At 44.2% G+C, this 21,046-nt stretch overlaps 1 protein-coding gene across 8 annotated transcripts in view; it reads right to left on the bottom strand.

The window, feature by feature from the left end:
- Positions 1–21,046, bottom strand: part of CLYBL (citrate lyase beta like) — a 260,495-nt gene that overhangs the window by 40,897 nt on the left and 198,552 nt on the right. The window lies entirely within an intron of this gene.

The raw sequence follows: 21,046 nt of genomic DNA, 5'->3' as shown, positions 1-21,046 counted from the left end.
TGTATGACGGTTCCTCAAAAAATTAAAAACAGAGTTACCATATGATGTGGCAATTTCACTTTTGGGTAAAGACCCAAAGCACTGAAAGCAGGTCTGGAAGAGATGATTTGTACATCCATTTTTATAGCAGCATTATTCATAATAGCTAAAACAGAGATGCAACCCAAGTGTCCGCTGAAAAATGGATAAGCAAAATGTGTTAAGGACACACAATGGAAAATTATTTAACTTTAAAAAGGAAGGAGGAGTGCCCGCAGTGGGTTAAGAATCCAGCTGCAGTGGCTCAGGTCACTGTAGAGGCTTAAGGGGTTTAATCCCTAGCCAGGAGCAGTGGGTTAAAGGACCCAGTATTGCTGCAGCTGCAGCATAGGTCGCCGTTGCAGCTCGGATTCGATCCCTGGCCTGGTAACTTCCATATACTGTGGGTGCAGAAGGAAATTCTGACACATACAACAACAGGTGAAAACCCTGAAGACACTACACTAAGTAAAATAAGCCAGTTACAAAAAGACAAATACTGTTTGATTCCACTTAAATGAGAGCTTAGAGTAGTCAAAATCATAAAGACAGGAAGCAGAATGTAGTAGCCAAGGGCTGGCTGAGGGGAATGGGGAGGTACTGGGTTTTTTTCTTTTTATGGCAGCATCCGTGGCACATGTTAGTTTCTGGGCTAGGGAATCAGAGCTGTAGCTGTAGGCTGACACCACATCTGTGACCTACACTACAGCCAGAGCAACACTGGATCCTTAACCCACCCAGGGAGGCCAGAGATCCAACCTGCATCCTCATGGACGCTATGGTGGGTTCTTAACCCGCTGAGCCACAATAGGAATTCTGGGAGTTATTGTTAATGGGCACAGAATTCCAATTTTACAAGATTAAGAGTTATAGGAATAAATGATGGTTGTATGATAATACGAATACATTTAATAACCACTAAATGGCACAGTTAAAAATGGTTAAGATGGTAAATTTTACATCTATTTGATCAAAATAAAAACAGAAAAAATTTCATTTATTGATTTCATTCTACAAACTATTACATTCCAGGCACTCTGTTTACTCTAAAGCCATAGATTTTGGTAGGGCAAAGTTTTTGGTGTGCTAATAATGAAAGATCCTTTAGAACACAAGTTTATTAAGATGCCAAATCAGCTTCACTCAAAGGACTAAGAAGGCTCAGGATGTGTGTGGGTGGATGCAGTGACAAGCAAGTAGCTCTGAGTCTCTGTTGACAATTCTTTTGGGTATATTCCTAGGAGCAGAACTGCTGACCCACACAGTAATTCTGTACTTAGCTTTTTGAGGATTCACCAAACTGTTTTAAACAGCGGTTGCACGATTTTACATTCCCATCAGCAATGTATCAGAGTCCCAAATTTTTCCACACCCTTGCCGACAATTGTTATTTTTTATTTAGTTTGTTTTTGATAATAATCATCACAGTGGGTATGATATAATATCTCACTGTGGTTTTAATTTGAATTTCTCTAATGATTAACAATGTTGAGTATCTTTTTATGTGCTTATTGGCCATCAGCATAATATCACCCTCATCTTATGATGGATAAACCCACTGTGAGCCCAAAATACCATAAGTTGAAAATGCATTTAATATACCTAATCTATTGAACATCATAGCTCAGCCTAGGCTACCTTAAATGTGCTCTGAAGACTTAAATTAGCCTACGATAGGGAAAAATTACCTAAACATGAGTATCTCATATAATTTATTGACTACTGTATGAGAGTGAAAAACTGGCTGTCTGGGTAGAGAAGGGTTGCAAGTGTATCAACTGTTTTGTTTTGTTTTTAATTTTAGGGCCACACCTGAGGCATATGGAAGGTCCCAGGCTAGAGGTCCAATCGGAGCTATAGCTTCTGGCCTATGCTACAGCCACAGCAATGCCAGATCCTTACTGAGCAAGGCCAGGGATGTAACACTAGTCCTCATGGATACTAGTCAGGTGCATTACCGCTGAGCCATGACGGGAACCCCGCAAGTGTATCAACTGTTGACCAGTGTATCAGTATCGTGATAACGTTGCTTACTGGGAACTGTGGCTCACTGCCGAAGTTCAGCATCACAAAAAAGGATCTGACCACATTGACTAGGAAAAGATCATAATTCAAAATTCAAAGTAAGGGTTTTACTGAATGCGTATTGCTTTTGCACCATCATAAAACTGAACCACTCTAAGTCTGGGACCATCTATCTGTACTGTCTTTGGAGAAATGTCTATTCTAGTCTCTTGCCCATCGAAAAAAAAATGGGTGGTCTTGGAGTTCCCGTCATGGCGCCGTGGTTAACGAATCCGACTAGGAACCATGAAGTTGCGGGTTTGATCCCTGGCCTTGCTCAGTGGGTTAAGGATCTGGCATTGCCATGAGCTGTGGTGTAGGTTGCAAAGATGCGGCTTGGATCCTGCGTTGCTGTGGCCCTGGTGTAGGCCGGCAGCTACAGCTTCAATTCAACTGCTAGCCTGGGAACCTCCATATGCCGTGGGAGCGGCCCAAGAAATGGCAAAAAGACAAAAAAAAAAAAAGGTGGTCTTTCGGTTGTTGGGTTATGAGTGTTCTTTAAAACACTCATATATTTTAAATATATTTTACATATTAAATTCTTTTTTTTTTTTTTTTTTTTTTTTTGTCTTTTTGCTGTTTCTTGGGCCGCTCTCGTGGCATATGGAGGTTCCCAGGCTGGGGGTCCAATCAGAGCTGTAGCCACTGGCCTACGCTAGAGCCACAGCAACTCGGATCCGAGTCGCATCTGCGACCTATAACACAGCTCACGGCAACACCGGATCCTTAACCCACTGAGCAAGGGCAGGGACCGAACCCATCAACCTCATGGTTCCTAGTCGGATTCGTTAACCACTGCGCCACGACGGGAACTCCACATATTAAATTCTTATCAGACATAGGATTCACAAACACTCTCTCCCGTTCTGTGGGTTGTCCTTTCACTTTCTTGATGGTGTCCTTTGATGCATAAAAGTTATAATTTTGCCTAAGTCCAATTTATTGATTTTTTTTCTTTTGTAGCTTGTGCTTTTGTTATCATTTTGAGATCAATGCCTAACCCAAGGTCCAAAGAGTTACACCCATCTTCTGTCTTCTGCCTCCCTGTCTCCTTCTGATAGTTTTATGGTTTTAACTCTAACATTTAGGCTTTTGATATATTTTGGGTCTACATATTTGTGTAGGATATGAGGTAGAGATGTTTGTGATATCTTTATTCTGTGGTTTCAGTCTTTATCTCTCATCAAAATGCAATGAAAATCCCCTGGGAAGAGAAAATTCAAGTGGAAAGAAGGGGCTTGTTTCCATCAGACTTTTCACTTGGCTTTGCCCTAATCCCTGACCGGTGGTTGGTGGTGTTTGGCCCTCCCATTGCCAAGGCCATATCCATCACCTTCCGCCTTGCTCTTCCTCTTTTACTTTGACCTTCCCCACCTGCTCCTAATGGATTTTCCTCAACTGTGTGTGACAGGCCTTGTGTGGGTTTTGTTTGCTTTTGTTGTTGTTTGTTTTTGGAGGATGTTGCCAGACTTGCCCATAAGCCTCTTAGGGACTGAAAACCCAAACCTATAGGGAAAGGAGGAGCTCGTCCTGGGAAGACAGGCATAGCAACCTTTGTTTTTTTTACATTTCTTGTTTACTTTATGATTTAATAGTGAGGCTTGAGGTTTTGAGGAACATTTTGCACACAACTCTTTAAAAAGACAGTGTTTGCTTTCTTTTTGTGTGTGTGTGTGTCTTTTTGCCATTTCTTGGGCCGCTCCCGTGGCATGTGGAGGTTCCCAGGCTAGGGGTCCAATTGGAGCTGTAGCCCCCAGCCTACACCAGAGCCACAGCAACGCGGGATCTGAGCCGCGTCTGCGATCTATACCATAGCTCACGGCAACACCGGATCCTTCACCCACTGAGTAAGGGCAGGGATCGAACCTGCCACCTCATGCTTCCTAGTCGGATTTGTTAACCACTGTGCCATGACGGGAACTCCAGTGTTTGCTTTCTAATGGCAATAGCAACTGCCATGCTCAGATCTGAGTGCAACTCTGGAGTCTGCACGGTCATGGCTCTGTCCACGCATTCTTTTCTTTGTTCTCACTCATTGCTTGTTCTCAGCCTCAGAGGGTTATTTCTGCTTCCAAGCAGGGTGGTAGAGGCGCAAGGAGCCATGAGATTTGTTCCAAGTGGGACAGTGTGAATGGGAATGGGGCGCTCCGGCATGCTCTCTCCAGAGGGGGCTGTTAGCCAGGTCCCTGCGATGGGCAGAATCCAGAGGACAAGGGAACAAGGTCATCATTCATGAGCTGCTGGATGTGCTTAAGGCCAAACTTCCAGATACTTGACAGCATTTAGAAAAATGATAGGATTTATCTCTCTCTCTCTCTTTTTAAGAGTTTTTGTGATTCTGAAAAGAAAATTTCCTCAGCACTAGTCTCACATTCTACCCAATGTCCCTGGTCTGGTGTGATTAAAATTTTTCAAGGAGTAGGAGATGGATCAACTGAATGATACCCACTCTGGCGCTGGGGACAGATGTGGAGTATAGGGAAAGATACACAAATCACTTTATATTGACACAAAAAGCAATAGACCAATGTATCACCTCGTGGTGATGGAAGGCCCAGAGGAGGAGAAGTAACAGCTGAAGTCAGGGGAACAGACTTAGATGGGACCGTGGGCTTAGATGCAGGAAGGAGCATGTCAGGCTGAGCTGGGAGGTAGGGGAGGTGAGTATTTCAATGGGGGCAGAGGAGGGAGGTGCACCTAGCAGAGCTGGCAAAGGGTAGAGGCAGGAATAGTCGGTGAAAAAAAGGGCAGATGGTCCATACATATGAAGTTACAGAGGGAAGGTGCTCGTGCCAGGAGATGGACAGAAAGACAGGAGATTCCCAAGGGCAGGGCTGAGCCCAGGATTTCGGAATATGAGGGTCGCACTGCTTTGGAAGGAAAGAGCGATGGGGGAGGTGGGGCAGGAGCCACCGTTCAGCTGAGGAAGGAGCTTCCCAGTGGGAGCCGCCTGGTGCCGAGGCCTGGGCAGGAGGAAGGCAGCCCCTCCAGCACTAAGTGCATGAAGTCCTTGCGTGAACCTGCCCTGCCCACTGGCAACTCCCCCATCCCCCGCACCCAGGCTTTTATTGCAAAAGGGCCTCTCATCCCAAAGTGACTGTTTTTGTCTTGGGGATGGGTGTTAGCAAGTACCCGAAAGTGAGAAGGCCGGTGCACCTCCCTCCCTGCCTTCTAATTGGCCTCCCTCCTCTGGGCCCTCTGACGGGGGAGAGGCAGGTCCCTTCCCACCTGGTGCAAAGCTCAGCCCCAAGCACAGCTGCCCTTCCCGCTCAGCCTTTGGACTTCTCTGGGCCAGAGGAGGTAATTAACTGTTTTGGTTTAAAAGCCCTCCTGCTGGGCTGCAGTCTGCGTGGGAGAATAAAAGTAAACAAGTGAAAGGGAACTGTGTCATCAAAGGACTCCACACCTACCCGTCTTCATGATAAGGACGAAAACCTTGCCGTGTGCCACAGGTGTCCCGGTTACCCACACTGCGCAGGGCTGGGGGCCTTTCCTTCTTTTTTCACGATAAATCAAGAGCGACTCGCTCATAATTTAATGAGACAGTCTTGCCATGGTTCCAGCCACGCATCAGGTAACGGCCCTGTCACCTGTCCTGGCCTGAGCAGTTCTACTGCGATGACCACGACATATTTCGTCTGATGCCTTCCTTGACCTCTCAAGCCAACAGTGAGAAGCACCGCCAGACATGGATCCGAATGGGCTTCATGTAAATATCAAGAACCAGTTGTTTTCTTTTAAGCCAAAGCTGCCTCACGTCTGTGGAAGGAAACATCTGTTTCCTTGCCCCTCACCAGGTTCTGGAGGCAAATCGGGCTGCTTCTCTGTGAGGCTGAGCTAAGGTAGATTACGAAGGATCTCAGCTGCACCCACCGTGCTGCCGGAAATGCCTGTCTGTGTGCCAAGTGCTTCAGCAACATGTCGCTAAGGTGCTGACACAAAGAATCTTGTCTCCATAAGTAGGAGGTTATAAAAGCTTACAGATAGAAGTATAAATGTGGGCGTTCCCGTCGTGGCATAGTGGTTAACGAATCTGACTAGGAAGCATGAGGTGGCGGGTTCGATCCCTGCCCTTACTCAGTGGGTTAAGGATCTGGCGTTGCTGTGAGCTGTGGTGTAGGTCGCAGAAGTGGCTCAGATCCTGCGTTGCTGTGGCTCTGGTGTAGGCCAGTGGCTACAGCTCCGATTAGACCCCTAGCCTGGGAACCTCCATATGCCACAGGTGCGGCCCTAGAAAAGACCAAAAAAAAAAAAAAAAAAAAAAGTATAAATGCTCAATGATAAGGCACAAACAACCTGGCAATTAAACAAACCAAGCTAAGGGGAATGTGAGCTAGCTGCAAGCTCAAGGCCTTGACTTCTGTTCTTGGCAGGAAGCTTTACCCCACTGGCAGAACAGCTGCCCAAACAGGATTCTTTCCATTCCTTAGTGTTAGTCTTCCTGGCAGCCGTGAATGAAGAAACCAGGTAAGTGACTAAGCTGATGCAGAAACAGGATGGAAAGAATATGCTCGCAGTAGAACATGCTCACAGTACACTAAACTGGATCGTTCTTCTCACAGACGGCTTTTCAGGGAGGCAAAGCTTTACAGTTAAAAGGAATGTAACCCCTCCCCCCAATATACCAGTTGATTCTACCTTTGTATTTTTTTTTTTTTCCTATCTTTTTGCCTTTTCTGGGGCGGCTCCCACGGCACATAGAGGCTCCCAGGCTAGGGGTCTAATCAGAGCTGTAGCCGCTGGCCTACGCCAGAGCCACAGCAACGGAGGATCCGAGCTGCATCCACGACCTATACCACAGCTCACGGCAACGCCGGATCCCTGCCCACTGAGCAAGGCCAGGGATTGAATCCGCAACCTCATGGTTCCTAGTCGGATCCATTAACCACTCAGCCACGACAGGAACTCCACCTTTGTATATTTTGATTTCTGTTGCTCAAATACACACACAATCTCATTTTGTAGTAGCTGATCATTTATTTTTCATGGTTTGTTGTTGCTGTCTGTCTTTCTGTTGTTCCTAGTCTGTTCCTAGTCATTTCGCAAAGAAAGTAGGAATTAAAAAAGACTTAGTTTCTTTTAGTTGGCCAAGAAGTATTTTAAAAGGGCAGAACTTTCCACCTTATTCCTTATACAATTTATTTCATTCTAAAATCAACAAGGAAGAGAAAAACGCAATGTATAAAAGGGACGGAGGGAGGAGGACATTCTATGTACTTTTTGGCCACTTGACATGTGGAAGTTCCCAGGTCAGGGATCGAACCCACAACGTAGCAGCTACCCAGGCTGCTGCAGTGACAATGCTAGATCCTCAACCCACGGAGCCACCACAGGACTCCCAGAATATTCTATTTTTAAAAAGGCAGATTCTGCCCTTTGAGCACAAAGGTTTGTTTACGGCAAAAGGCCTTTCTCAAGGACCAGGCCACACGGAGGCTTCTCTCTGCCGACCACCACTGCTTATATCACAATTCCTGCAAATGGGCACCATGGAGAGCGTGGCAGAGCCCAGAATCATCTTCCAGCTCCTGAACACCAGATCTTCCATAATTGAATGTTTTCCTCCAGAAAATGCCGGTAAAACAATGCAACGGCTGGCACCACACTTGGTTTTCACTGCATTTTACACCCTTTCCTCTTGCCAGCTCTTCATGTTGACTTTCTCCACGGCTTCATTCTTTCACTGGTGCCAGGCAGGCTCACTGTGGAACCACTCGGGTTTTCTTCCCCCTTTTAGCTCCCAGTAAATTTTCATAAAGTGTTTAACGTGACAACAAGCAGGTTAATTCGAAGCGCCGGTGAGCCAGGCTCTTGGAAAGGTCCCTGCAACACTGCCATGTTTTGGCGTCAGAGTCAGAGGCCTTGGTCCCAGTGGTGAGGATGCTTGCCAGAGCCGTCTCTGCACAGACACCAGGTGTGACCTAGCATAACAGACTGCGCGGACGCGCAGCGGCTCCTCTAACCCAAGCGTCAGAATCAAGTCACAGCCTTCGTGCAAGATGACGATGAAAAGTCTCATGGGCTAGAAGTTCTGCCAGGAAGGGCTTCTGGGCATAGAGGAAATGGAAAATCACCCCATCTTACAACAAACACCAGGTCTGAGGAACAGCGAAGTTCTTCATGATGTAAGAACCTTGTTAAAATCTCCCGTCGTATCACAATATCCTTTTCCTCTAATGACAGGTAGGCAATGAGAATCAAAGACTTTTTTTTCATATACAAAAAGAGTATGCAAAAAACAGAATTGTAAGGAAATTTGACGCAGCCTCTGATCTAGACCTAGCCAATTGACTAAACTAGGCAAGAAGCCTTGGTTGACATTGACTTTGAACCCTGATGCTCTAGGTGTCAGTCCTCCTGGCAGTAATGAAGGTGACTGAGGAGGACTCTCAGGAAGTAAGCAAGCCTGGTGGCCAGCACAGTGGAGACCCCAGAGACGAGAGCTGTAAGCTCCAGGCAGATGGCAAGCCTAGCGAACCTTGAAACGACGGGCTCGTAGCAGAGGCACAGGTCGCCCACCCCACAAGGAGAGTGGCTAAAATCACTCAGAAGACAACATTTGGGACTAGCTTAGCAAACACAACTGCTAGAATTACCACTTTTTGTCCAGACCACTGCCATGGGGCAATTTAATGCTATGTGCTCAGACGTTCAAAACTACCTGGGCAGTTTCTGTCGTGGTGCAGTGGAATCGAAGCTGACTAGCATCCATAAGGACACAGTTTTGATCCCTGGCTTCCCTCAGTGGGTTAAGGGTCCAGCGTTGCTGTGGCTCTGGTGTAGGCCGGTGGCTGTAGCTCCAATTCAACCCCTAGTCTGGGAACATCAATATGCCGCAGGTGTGGCCCTAAAAAAAGACAAAACAAAACAAAAAACCACTTGAAAACAATGAAGTACATGCCACAGTTCAAAGGGCTTGGGTCTCATCTGCCCTCACAGCAGCCTGAGGTGTAGACAGGGCAGTATTATTATCCACATTGGTCTGGAGAACGTGGGGGTTATAAGACTGAACCTATTCAGAGATCCCACAGCTAGTCAGCAGCTGAGATGAGGAAGAAATCTCACGTCAGGCTCCCAATCTCATGCTGTCTGCAGAAGCCCTGTGCATCTTACAGAGTCTCTGATTTGCCTGTAATAAACTACTTGTTTTCTGCTTGAACTCAGAAGATTCTGTGGTTGGCCACCAGGATCCCTGGCTGATATGGGGAATCACATGCACATACGTCACATCATTTTTTTCACACAACAGGTAGGGAGAAATCATTCGGTTTGTGCAGGGTTTTTTTTTTCCCCCTTTTTTGGCTGCCCCCCATGGCATATGGAAGTTCCCAGGCCAGGAATCGAATCTCAGACTGTGTGGACGCGCAGCGGCTCCTCTAACCCAAGCGTCAGACTTTACACCAAAGCTGCAGCAATGTGGGATCCTTAACCTACTGTGCCAGGCCGGGGATCAAACTGGCATGTCCAAAGACAAACTGGATCATTAACCCACTGAGCCACAGCAGGAACTCCCTGTACTATCATTTGTAATGGCTGCAGAGTATCCTATTGCATGGATATGCCATACTTTACCTAATCAAGCCCCTAATGATTAAGATTTAAAATTTTCCCAACTCTGCTATTCATTCATTCATTTTAGTCACAGGTATTTACTGAACACTCGTCACATGCCAGGTACTATTTTAGGTAACAGAGATAAGAGCTCTATGCCTACCTATAGCTTTCGTTCCAGTCAGGAAAGCAATTGATAAACAAGTAAACCTACAAACAAATGCAGGCTGTGAAAAGATCCGGTAAGAGAACAGAATTTAATGATCAGGGAATTTAGTGACGGGGGTGGGGGAGATGCTGGAGACAGGGTAGCAAGCAGCGACATTTGCTTTGATACCTGCAAGATTATACACAAAGCTGTGATGAATACCCCAGAACATTCACCTTAGAGCACATGTCTGAATACTCCCTTAGGATAAATCCCAGAAGCACAAATGCAAGGTTAAAGGACATGCTCATTTAGGTGCCAAAAGAATGGCTATGAAATTCCGACTCTCAGAGTCTCCTTCTAAACCTGCTCTGAATCCGGCAAGTTCAGGCTCCAGTCTGGGCCAGGGACTGTCTCTCTAAGAGACTGGACGGTCTGCTATCCACTGCACCTCATCACACCTCAGTTTCCTCATCTGAAAAATGGGGACAATAAAAGTGCCTGACTCAGGAATTGGTGAGGACTGAAAATAGTGTAACGAAAGCAGAAAATAAATGTTAGATTTAAAAAAACACTCATTTAAAAGTCTATAATAAAACTGTTTTTTAAGAAGGCATGTAAAAATTTAAACTCCAATTTCCTGGCACCCACCTACGTGGGGTTGCTTCTGAGCTCATACTAGTTTGACCTGTTTTCAGGAACCCAGCGTCTGCACAAGAGGACTGAAACCACATGAGGACAGGGATGGCACCTTGTAGCTCTTGTGCCCCTGGTACCCGAAGCAAAGGAAAACATGAGGGAGGCTGGTCTCCCCAGCACTGAGAAGAGTCCCAAAGAAACCAATACAGTCTTAGATAGTGGGAAACCCTGCCTATTGAATCTTAGACCTTTCATTTTGCATGAAGTCAGATTGTAATGGAATTCCCTGGTGGCCTAGCAGGTTAAGAATCCAGCATTGTGACTGCTGTGGCATGGGTCATTGCTAGGGTGCAGGTTCGATTCTGGGCCTGGGAACTTCTGCATGCTGTGGGTGCAGCCAAAAAAAAAAAAAAAAAAAAAAAGATTTTAAGTATCTAAAATCTACTTTCTTTCCTATGGGTGCCATGGCTGTCAGTTTGCTGGATTCCTCAGGAGAACAGGTAGGTCTAATGTGCTCACCACTGCTTGATACCCCCGCCCCGACACACCAAATATTAACCTGCTGAATGTTTTTGTTTCAACTTAGAAACCCCAAACCTGGCCTCTTGAATTGGTGCCTTGGCAGGAACTGGAAGTCGTAGGTCGCAGATGGCACGTGACTTGCTGTAATCTGGAAGGGCTGATGCTGTTGATAGAAATGACCCCGCTCCACTTCTTCCCTGGTCCCTCTGCTGCTGTTGCGGTCTAGGAGCGACGACGATTTTAAAGATTCAAATGTGGACCATGTGGAAGCTATTTATCAAGCCACATCGTACACGGTTTGGCAACAATCACAACTTTGGTGCTGCTGGACTAAGAAGGTCGCGAAGAACAAGGAGGTTTCTGTCTTCTGTCAGCCCGTATGCACGTCTCCTTTTGATCAGTGGAGGTGGCTGTGATTGAGGTGGCCGGCCACACAGCTGACTCATAAGAAGGCTGGTGAAAGGTTGGTTGATTACGGTGTTAGACTAACTCCTCATCCACTCAGCTTAACGACATGGCTTCCACTGCAGTCTTCTTAAATCCGGCCATTCTCAATACCAATTTTTCAGTTTTTCAAAAGGGTTTTAGGAACATTAAATGTTTAATAACATAGGATTACTGCACCTCATAAAAGTCAGCCTTTGCCTTCTGCCAAAGCTAAACAACATGTGTATTCAGAATTATTTTCTTGCTAACTCACTTTTTTTTTTTTTGGTCTCTTTGCCTTTTTCTAGGGCTGCTCCTGCAGCATAAGGAGGTTCCCAGTCTAGGGGTCAAATAGGAGCTGTGGCCACCGGCCTACACCACAGCCACAGCAACGTGGGATCCAAGCCGAGTCTGCAACCTACACCACAGCTCACGGCAACACCGGATCCTTAACCCATTGAGCGAGGCCAGGGATCGAACTCACAACCTCATGGTTTCTAGTTGGATTCGTTAACCACTGAGCCACAACAGGAACTCCCTCTTTTTTTTTTTTTTTTTTTTTTGTCTTTTTAGGGCTGCACCCACAATAGAGGTTCCCAGGCTAGGGGTGGAATTGGAGCTGTAGCTGCCAGCCAAAGCCACAGCAACCTGGGATCCAAGCTGCGACCTACACCACAGCTCACAGCAACACAGGATCCTTAACCCACTGAGCAGGGCCAGGGATTGAACCTGTGTCCTCATGGCTATTAGATTTGTTTCCGCTGAGCCACGATGGGAACTCCAGGTAACTCGCTTTTTAAAAAATTGTTATTATAGTTGACTTACAATGTTTTGCCAATTTTCTGCTATACAGCAAAGTGATGCAGTCATAAATATTCATATTCCAAAGAATATCTGTTCATTCTCTTTTATTTATTTTTTTATTTTTTCTTCATTTTTTTTTCATTCTCTTTTAAAAGTATTATTTTCCACCATGACTATCCTAGGAGATTGGATATAGCCCCTTGTGCCGTACAGCAGGACTTTACTGTCTATCAATTTAAAATCTAATAGTTTTGGAGTTCCCGTTGTGGCACAGTGGTTAACGAATCTGACTAGGAACCATGAGGTTGCAGGTTTGATCCCTGGCCTCGCAGGGAACTGTGGGTTAAGGATCTGGCATTGCCATGAGCTGTGGAGTAGGTTGCAGATGAAGGTCGGATCCCTCGTTGCTGTGGCTCTGGTGTAGGCCAGCAGCTACAGCTCCCATTAGACCCCTAGACTGGGAATCTCCATATGCCGTGGGAGCGGCCCTAGAAAAGGCAAAAAGACAAAAAAAAAAAAACCCAAAAAAGTAATAGTTTGCATCTATTAACCCCAAATTCATCCCAAACCCTCACCCCTGCCCATTTGCAACAGTCTGGTCTGTTTCTGTTTTGTAGATATGTTCATTTGTGCCATGCTTTAGATTCTACATATAAGTGATATCATACGGTATTTATCCTGCTCTGACTTACTCCACTTAGTATGAGAATATCTAGGTGCATCCATGTTGCTGTAAATGGCATGATTTTGTTATTTTTTATGGTTAAGTAGTATTCCATTGTGTGTGTGTAGACCACATCTTTATCCATTCCTCCGTTGATGGACATTTAGGTTGTTTCCACGTCTTGGCTATTGTGAATAGTGCTACAAAGAACACTGGGGTACATGTACCTTTTGAATTATAGTTTTGTCTGGATAGCTGCCCAGGAGTGGGATTGTTGGATGATATGGTAGTTCTATATTTAGTTTCCTTTTTTTTTTTGCTTTTTAGGGCTGCACCCGAGACATATGGAGGTTTCCAGGCTAGGGGCCCAATTGGAGCTACAGCTGCTAGCCTATACCACAGCCATGGCAGTGCCACAATGCCAGATCTGAGCCTCATTTGGGACCTACACCACAGCTCCATGGCAACACCAGATCCTTAACCCACTAAGCGAGGCCAGGGATTAAACCTATGTCCTCATGGATGCTAGTCAAATTCATTTCCGCTGAGCCATGATGGGAACTCTCAATATATTTAGTTTTCTGAGGAACCTCCATACTGTTTTCCATAGTGGTTTTACCAATTTACATCCCTACAAACAGCATAGGAGGGTTTCCTTTTCTCTCCAGGGTCTGTTATTTGTAGACTTATTAATGATGGTCATTCTGACTGGTATGAGGTGTTAGCTCACTGTAATTGTGATTTGCATTTCTCTAATAATTAGTGATGTTGAGCATTTTTTCATGTGCTTACTGGCCATCTTTCTGGAGAAATGTCTGACTAGGTCTTCCGCCCATTTTTCGATTGGGTTGTTTGTTTTGTTGTTGTTGTTGTTGAATTGTATGAGTTGTTTATATATTTTGGAGATTTGCATTATTTGCAACTGTTTTCTCCCATTCCCTAGGCTGTCTTTTTGTTTTTTTGATGCTTTCCTTTGCTGTGCAACAGCTTGTAAGTTTGATTAGGTCCCATTTGCTCATTTTTGTTTTTATTTCTATTGCTTTGGGAGATGGCTCTAATAAAACATTTGTACAGTTTATGTCATAGAATGTTTTGCCTGTGTCTTCTTTTAGGAGTTTGATGGTGTCATGGCTTATGTTTAAGTCTGGAAGCTCTTTTGAGTTTATTTTTGTACGTGTGAGGGTGTGTTCCAGTTTTATGGATTCTATGCAGCTCTTAGTAACTCACTTTTATCTGCCATGGGAAATATGCTCCAAGTGGTAGCATTCCTGAGATAAAAACTTGACATGTGTGAGGCCTCAGTACCTAAACCTGCAAGGTGAGCTCTGGGTTTCCTCTGGGCTTTAACATTCAACACTCTCTGTATAGCCCTATTCTGGTCAGTTGTCCAAAAGAATGCCCTCCTTCCAACAGTAGAAATACCTTCCACCCTATTACTTCCTTTTGGGTAGAAATAACAACATACTGCTGGTCTAATATTTTAATGATACAAAGATGTAAAATAGCTAATGTTTGAGTATTCTTTTGTTTTAAACATAAAGGCTTCCAATCTTTATCATTTTAGATGGAATAAGTTTTTAAAAAGTGAGCTGAAATGTATTATTTAACTATTATACATACATCTAATATATAATTATTTATCCATACTCAAAGAACAGATAATGCCTACCAGTCTTTACACTGTACTGAAGAAGCATCAATGAATATAAAAGCAGCAGGATTTTGAGAACTTAAAACTAGTTGATGTGGAGGACAGCAAACCAAACATATCAAGTAAAAAAACCCCAGTATTTGTAGTTTTCAAGATCCATTTTTTTCATTTATAGTTAAGAAGCTATATGATGAAACTTTAGCAATGTATTTCTCTGTTCTGCTTGATATTTGGCTTCCTTGAGTCGACTGATTTGGATAGGGCTTAGACAGGTATTTTTTAAGGCTCCCTAGTGATTCTGATGAGCAGTCAGAGCTGAAAATTCTCTCCTGAAGGCACAGGTAAATGCCTTGCCTGGGGGCCAAGCAGCCCTCAAGGCACCGGTGAAGAAAAGCCCACTTGGGAAGAGGAACCCAGTAGTCCCTTAGTGTTTGCCAGAAATCTTCAAGTAAGGTATTATTTATTACATGAATCCTTGCAAGCTAGCTCTATTTTACTATGTGACGTACCCACTTGAGACACTAATGGAAAACATCGTTGCTGAATGCTAGAATCACGATACAGGCACACCTCTGAGATGACGTGGGATTGGTTTCAGGCCACCACAACAAAGCGACTATCGCAATAAAGTGAGTGGAATGGATTTTTAGTTTCCGAGTGCATATAAAAGTTACGTTTACAAGACACTGTAATCTATTAAGTGGAATAGCATTATGTCTAAGAAATGTAAATACGTTAATGAACAACACTCTATCGCTAACAATTGCTAACCATCATCTGACAACACAGTTTTGCCACAGACCCTCAATTTGTAAAAAATGCAGTATCTGCAGAACGCAATAAAGCAAAACACAATAAAACGAGGTATACCTGCATTTCCTGCTATTAGTTGGTGATTGATGTCCTGATCCTCACTCTCCTGTTCCCTCCGGGCACTGAAACGGTGGAATCACACGAAAGTTGAACAGGAGGAGAATCATAAGCATTAAAGTGGGAGACCATTGCGGCCAGCGCCGTCGCCTTCGTTTTACAGGTAAGCAAATTAAGGACCACGGAAAGAAGTCATATTTACATCGTCACTACCTTGGAAGACTTTCATTTTAATGTCATTTTTTTCTGATTATAAAATGAATACTGTTTATAGAAAAATTAGACATAGGAAAGTGTTTTTTGTGTGTGTGAATATATATGTATACATATATGTGTGTGTGTGTATATGTGTGCGTATATATATATACATGTATGTATGTATATTATAGTGTGTCTATACATATTTTTTGTTTGTTTTTGGTCCCCCTGCATTTGTGACATGCGGAAATTCCGGGGCCAGAGACAGAACCCACGCCACGGCAGTGAACTGAGTCGCTGCAATAACAACACTGGATCCTTAACCCACTGCGTCTCAAGAGAATATACACCCCGCTCATATAAATGTATATATATATTTTATTAAACAGATACTTGAACCCCATCTGTCGCACCATGATATCATCATTTGGAGCAGTGGAACTAGGCTATACAATTCATAATCTAAGGCCACCGCTCCTAGGTCTCAGCTGCCTGCTTTCTTCATCTTCTGAATAAACCATCACTCAACACTGGTTGGGTCCATTCACCATGTTCCTCCATTTGGCTCAGGACTATTTTTTTCCTGGACTAACAGCTACCTTAGTGGGCTTCAGCTTCTGGAATGTTCCTTCTGAATTCTCTTCCATCTGCGATCATTCCCCGGAACACTGTTCACTCTGTCAGCATAACTGAAGCTTCTTGGCTTTGCCCTGCTGACTCTGTGTCACTGCTCCTCAGGGAAACGAAAAGACATACACCCTGCTGGCAGGGCCAGGAGTAGAGGGAGGCGTCCTCTTCATCCCACTGCCACTCCCTGTCACAGCTCCTACCACCCTTGCCTAATACCCTTGTCCACGGAAATCCATGCCACCCGGTTACATCACCCTTTTAAGTCCCCACCATGCTCATCATGTGGCAGCTTCTCCACATCCCTCCGATGGAAATCCATTCTCTAATATTTATCTTGACGACTTGGTCACACTTTGGTGCCACCTTCCTCAAAACACCCCATCCCTAAATTCTCAAGCCCTGAGACCTCCATCCCCAGTTTCCCTCCACACGTCTTCCAAGACGTGGCCACCCGCTATAGAGGGCAGGTCACCCTCAGACATGCTTGGCTGTCTACCACCTAACCTAGACTTCGTGGTCAACTGTTTCAACTGCTGCCCTCACAAGCACCCTCATTCTTGTTCCCCTTTAATTTTTGCCCGGGTCTGGGGTTTGGTTTATTGGGAAAGATGCATTCGTCATTCACTTATTTGTTCAACTACTCCAATCTTTTGGGCACTGTACTAAGTCCTGGGGACATAGAAATGTACCCTTTTTAGGAATGAATCTTAGGATGCTGGGTTATGTGAAGTAACCCCGTCACAAAAAGATAAATATGTCAAAATGTATGAATCCACTTATATGAGGTACCTACAATAGCCAAATTCATGGAGATGAGAAGTAGGAGGGTGACTGCAAGGTTGAGGGGGTGGGAGAAGTAGGGGAGTTATTGTTTAATGGGTACAGACTTTCAGTTTTGCAAGATGAAAACATTCTGGAGATGGGTTGCACAACATCGGTATTCTGAATACTCCTTCACTGTACACTTAGAGATGGTCAGACCACCAGGGAACTCCCTAGTAAATACTTACTGAATTAAATAATAAAAAAAGAAGTAGAAGTAAGGTAGCGGTGGGATCTAAGGTGGGCTCTTTCAAGAGAGCATCTCAAGCTATGGGATAAGAGATTAGTGGTATAACCTAGTGGTTGGCACCATGGTAACAGAGGAATGTCAGGAAGATCGAAGACCAGTACAAGGTAAATGCTTTCATAGTTTTCCTAATGGAAGTCAACCATCAAAGCTAAGCTGCAAAACTGGATTATGAAAAACAAACAAGCATACAATGTGCTGTTATTTAAAAATCATGTTTGGAAATAAATAAATCCAATATTGTCACAAATACTGTAAGCTGTTCACTCTCAATTGTGAGCTAGTGAGTTGATTAACACCATATTCTAAATTTGAAATGAAAAACTATGTTGGAAAACAGTTACTAAAAGATGTACTGAGACAGAGCTCTGAGAACAGGCCAACAAATTCGGGCCAAAAGACCAGATAGTCGACTGTTTGATAAATGTGTAATAAAACCAGCAGAATTTTATTGATACCATTACTCTATGAAGCTGAAATACCCGACACAGAAAGGCTAATGGAGAGTGATGCTGGTACAGAAATGAAGATACCAAATCAAAGCCAGGGATGGAGCAACGAAGCCCTTTTCTCTAATAGTGGGGTGTTTCCTTCTACCATAAAACTTAAGAGAATGGTGGTTCATTCAGAAGGTGGTATTTATATAAGCAAAAAATGTTTATTTTCAAAGTGACCCAGTTTTATGATTTAATAATATTATTGATGTTTTAAGTTAGCAATCTATGATTTTTATCAGTAAGAAGGACCAAGATGTTACTAGAAAAAAGAGATATTGGAGTTCCCAATTAATGATGTCCATCCTTTGAAACATACCCCTCTGAAGTTTCTCAAGGCTGCCGTAACCAATTATCACAAACTTGGCTGCTTAAAACAATAGAGATTTATTCTAAAGACCAGAAATTTGAAATCCAGGTGTCAGCAGGAGAATCCTTCCTTGCCGGTCCCAGTTTCTGTTGCTGTCAGCAACCCCTGTGGCTACATGGCTCTCATCTCTGACCCTGTGTCCACATGGATTTCTCCTCTGCGTCTCTTAGAAGAACACTTGTCAGTGGATTTGGGGCTCACCTGGATGATCTAGGATGATCTCATCTTGACATCCTAACTACATCTGTAAGGCTCTTTTTCCAAATAAGGTTGTGCTTACAGGTTCCAGGAATTAGGATGTGGATGCATCTTTCAAGAAGCCACCAGTCAATCCATCAGGGGAAGCATCTTTCATGACAAGTAAGATGAAGGCTTCTTCAGAAGAGCTACTACAAAATAGTGTGTTAATGTAGACGAGCTCTCCCTTTTCCACCCTTCCTGCTCTAAATTCTACATTAAAGATCACAGTGCTCGGAGTTCCCGTCGTGGCGTAGTGGTTAACGAGTCCGACTAGGAACCATGAGGTTGCGGGTTCGATCCCTGCCCTTGTTCAGTGGGTTGACGATCCGGTGTTGCTGTGAGCTGTGGTGTAGGTTGCAGACGCAGCTCGGATCCCGCATTGCTGTGGCTCTGGTGTAGGCCGGTGGCTACAGCTCCGATTGGACCCCTAGCCTGGGAACCTCCATATGCCGTGGGAGCAGCCCAAGAAATAGCAAAAAGACAAAAAGACAAAAAGACAAAAAAAAAAAAAGATCACAGTGCTGTCTGGAGCAGTATGGCAGTATGCAGCCTTCCCATTTGCTCTGTGCATCAGGGCTTGTTCTTGTCCTTTTTGCTTCTCACTTCTCCCAAAAGAACATCTGCTAAGGGGAAGAGGAAGATAGTACTTCTGAATCACTGTCTTTAGTGGGATGTGCACTTGGATTAATTCTCTCCACCAAGAATGCTGGCTTTTTAGTTTAGGCCTAGTAGATATGTTTCATCATTCAAGGAATGCATTTTTAGATGATTGGCTAAGGTTTGGAATAATAAAAACATACAATTTTAGGTCCAAAGAAAGTTCAGCAATTATGTAGTCATTTTAGAAACAAGGAGGCAGAAGTCCCAGTGATCACAAATCACTGAAAGGCAGCAATGTGATGAGGCAGAGCCAGGACTATAGCTCAAGTTTCTGGGTGCCTATTTAAGGATCTTCTCACTCTGTCACACAACAATACAGAACAGGATGCAAAGCTCTCTCCTCCATAGCTTACTCAAGATGTTGGCATTATTGGTGCCACCCAACGAGACACTCAACCTTCTGTGATCTGAATGTTTATTTCCCTAAAATTCATGTGTTGATACTCTAACCCCTAACCATGATGGTATTTGGAGGAGGGGCCTTTGGAGGGTAATTAGGTCATGAGGGTAGAGCCCTTGAATGGGAGAAGACCTTTCTACCACGTGCAGTCATGGCAAGAAGGTGGCCATCTATGAACCAGAAATAAGGCTCTCATCAGGAAACCAAATTGTCCTTATCTTGGAGTGCCTAGCCTCCAGATTGTAAGAAGTCACTGTCTGTTGTTTAAGCAGCCCAGTCTATGATATGTGTTAGAGCAGCCTGAACTAAGTCACAACCCAATGAATACATTCAATAATATTTCCTGAGTGTGTGCTATGGGCAGACAAGGTCTCTGCTCTCACAGCCTGCACACTCAGGTGAGTGACTGACTGCTGGCACCTGAAGGGCTGCAAGGCTCTGATCCAGCTTCCACATCAGGGTGTTGTCTGGCTCTAAGGTCACCTAGTAAAGCTCTTGATTCTCACTCTACCCTTAGAAGAAAGGTAAAATACCTGGAGTTCATGTCTCCACTTAGAAGTGTTTCTTAACTGGTCAGATGTCACCATTTGAGACAAAAGCACCTCTTGGCCTAAAAAATAAGTCTCCTAATTCCTCCCTAGTGCTCAACTCTAAGATGAAGCAGGAACTCAAGGTCGACAATCCAAGCTGTGTGTGTGTGTGTGTGTGTGTGTGTGTGTGTGTGTGTTTAATTAAAACTCGTCATTGTCCATAAAATAAAATATATCTCTGGTGAACAGTAAAGCCATCAAGTAGCTACTCGTAAATGAGAGAGGCATTTTCTGGTTGACACAGTGAGCAAAAAAGACCCAGATGGTGGATCCTTTTGGCACTGACTTATCTGCTCCGGCTGTCTAATACATTTCTTCGCTGTGTTAATTCTTGCATTAGAACCATCACAGCAATTTGCTTATTTCCAAGGAAGACAAAAATGGAAAGGTTTTTATCTGTTGAATTCTTGCCCTCTTCCTTCAATACTCGGATGGCCTATTCACATTTCAACTGGGAGGCAGGTGAAATGACCTGGATCCTTTGGTGAAAAATCTCAAAGCTCTGGCTCATGCAAGATTCAACGTATGAAACAGGAAGCGGGGCTAGATTTTGAGGGGGAGATATATTACCTGGGCTGGACCTGATGCCTGATGAAGATTCAGAATTTATTTTAGAATGAGTTTTGGCTGGTTGCATAGAGCATGTTGCATGACTGTTGGCTGGAGAGTGAGTCCCGCGGGCTTGCGGCCCTGTCTTCTTTCATGAGGAATTCCTGCCAATCCAGGATCTGTGAACTGCTTCTGCCAGCCAATCTCTAATTTAGCATATGTACAAAGCCAATTTTTGGACACCATGATGGAGCCTGGCACCTCTGCAGCCCACCATGTTTGCGGTGCTTGCAGTGAAATAAGTAGCTAGCAAGAGAGAAAAACAATATGCCATGAAAAGGCTTTTCAAATTCACAGATAAATGGTCTCTGTATTATATATACATGTCTCTCTCCTGGTTTTCCAACATAAACTTCCCCCATGCCTTTCCTTGCAGTTATTTTGTTTAGATTTCCAATCTGGGAAGCACTTAGCAAGAGCCAACACTGA

Source organism: Sus scrofa, chromosome 11 (genome assembly GCF_000003025.6).
Source record: "Sus scrofa isolate TJ Tabasco breed Duroc chromosome 11, Sscrofa11.1, whole genome shotgun sequence".
Taxonomy (NCBI): Eukaryota; Metazoa; Chordata; class Mammalia; order Artiodactyla; family Suidae; genus Sus; species Sus scrofa.
This window is presented reverse-complemented; position numbering and strand designations above follow the sequence as displayed.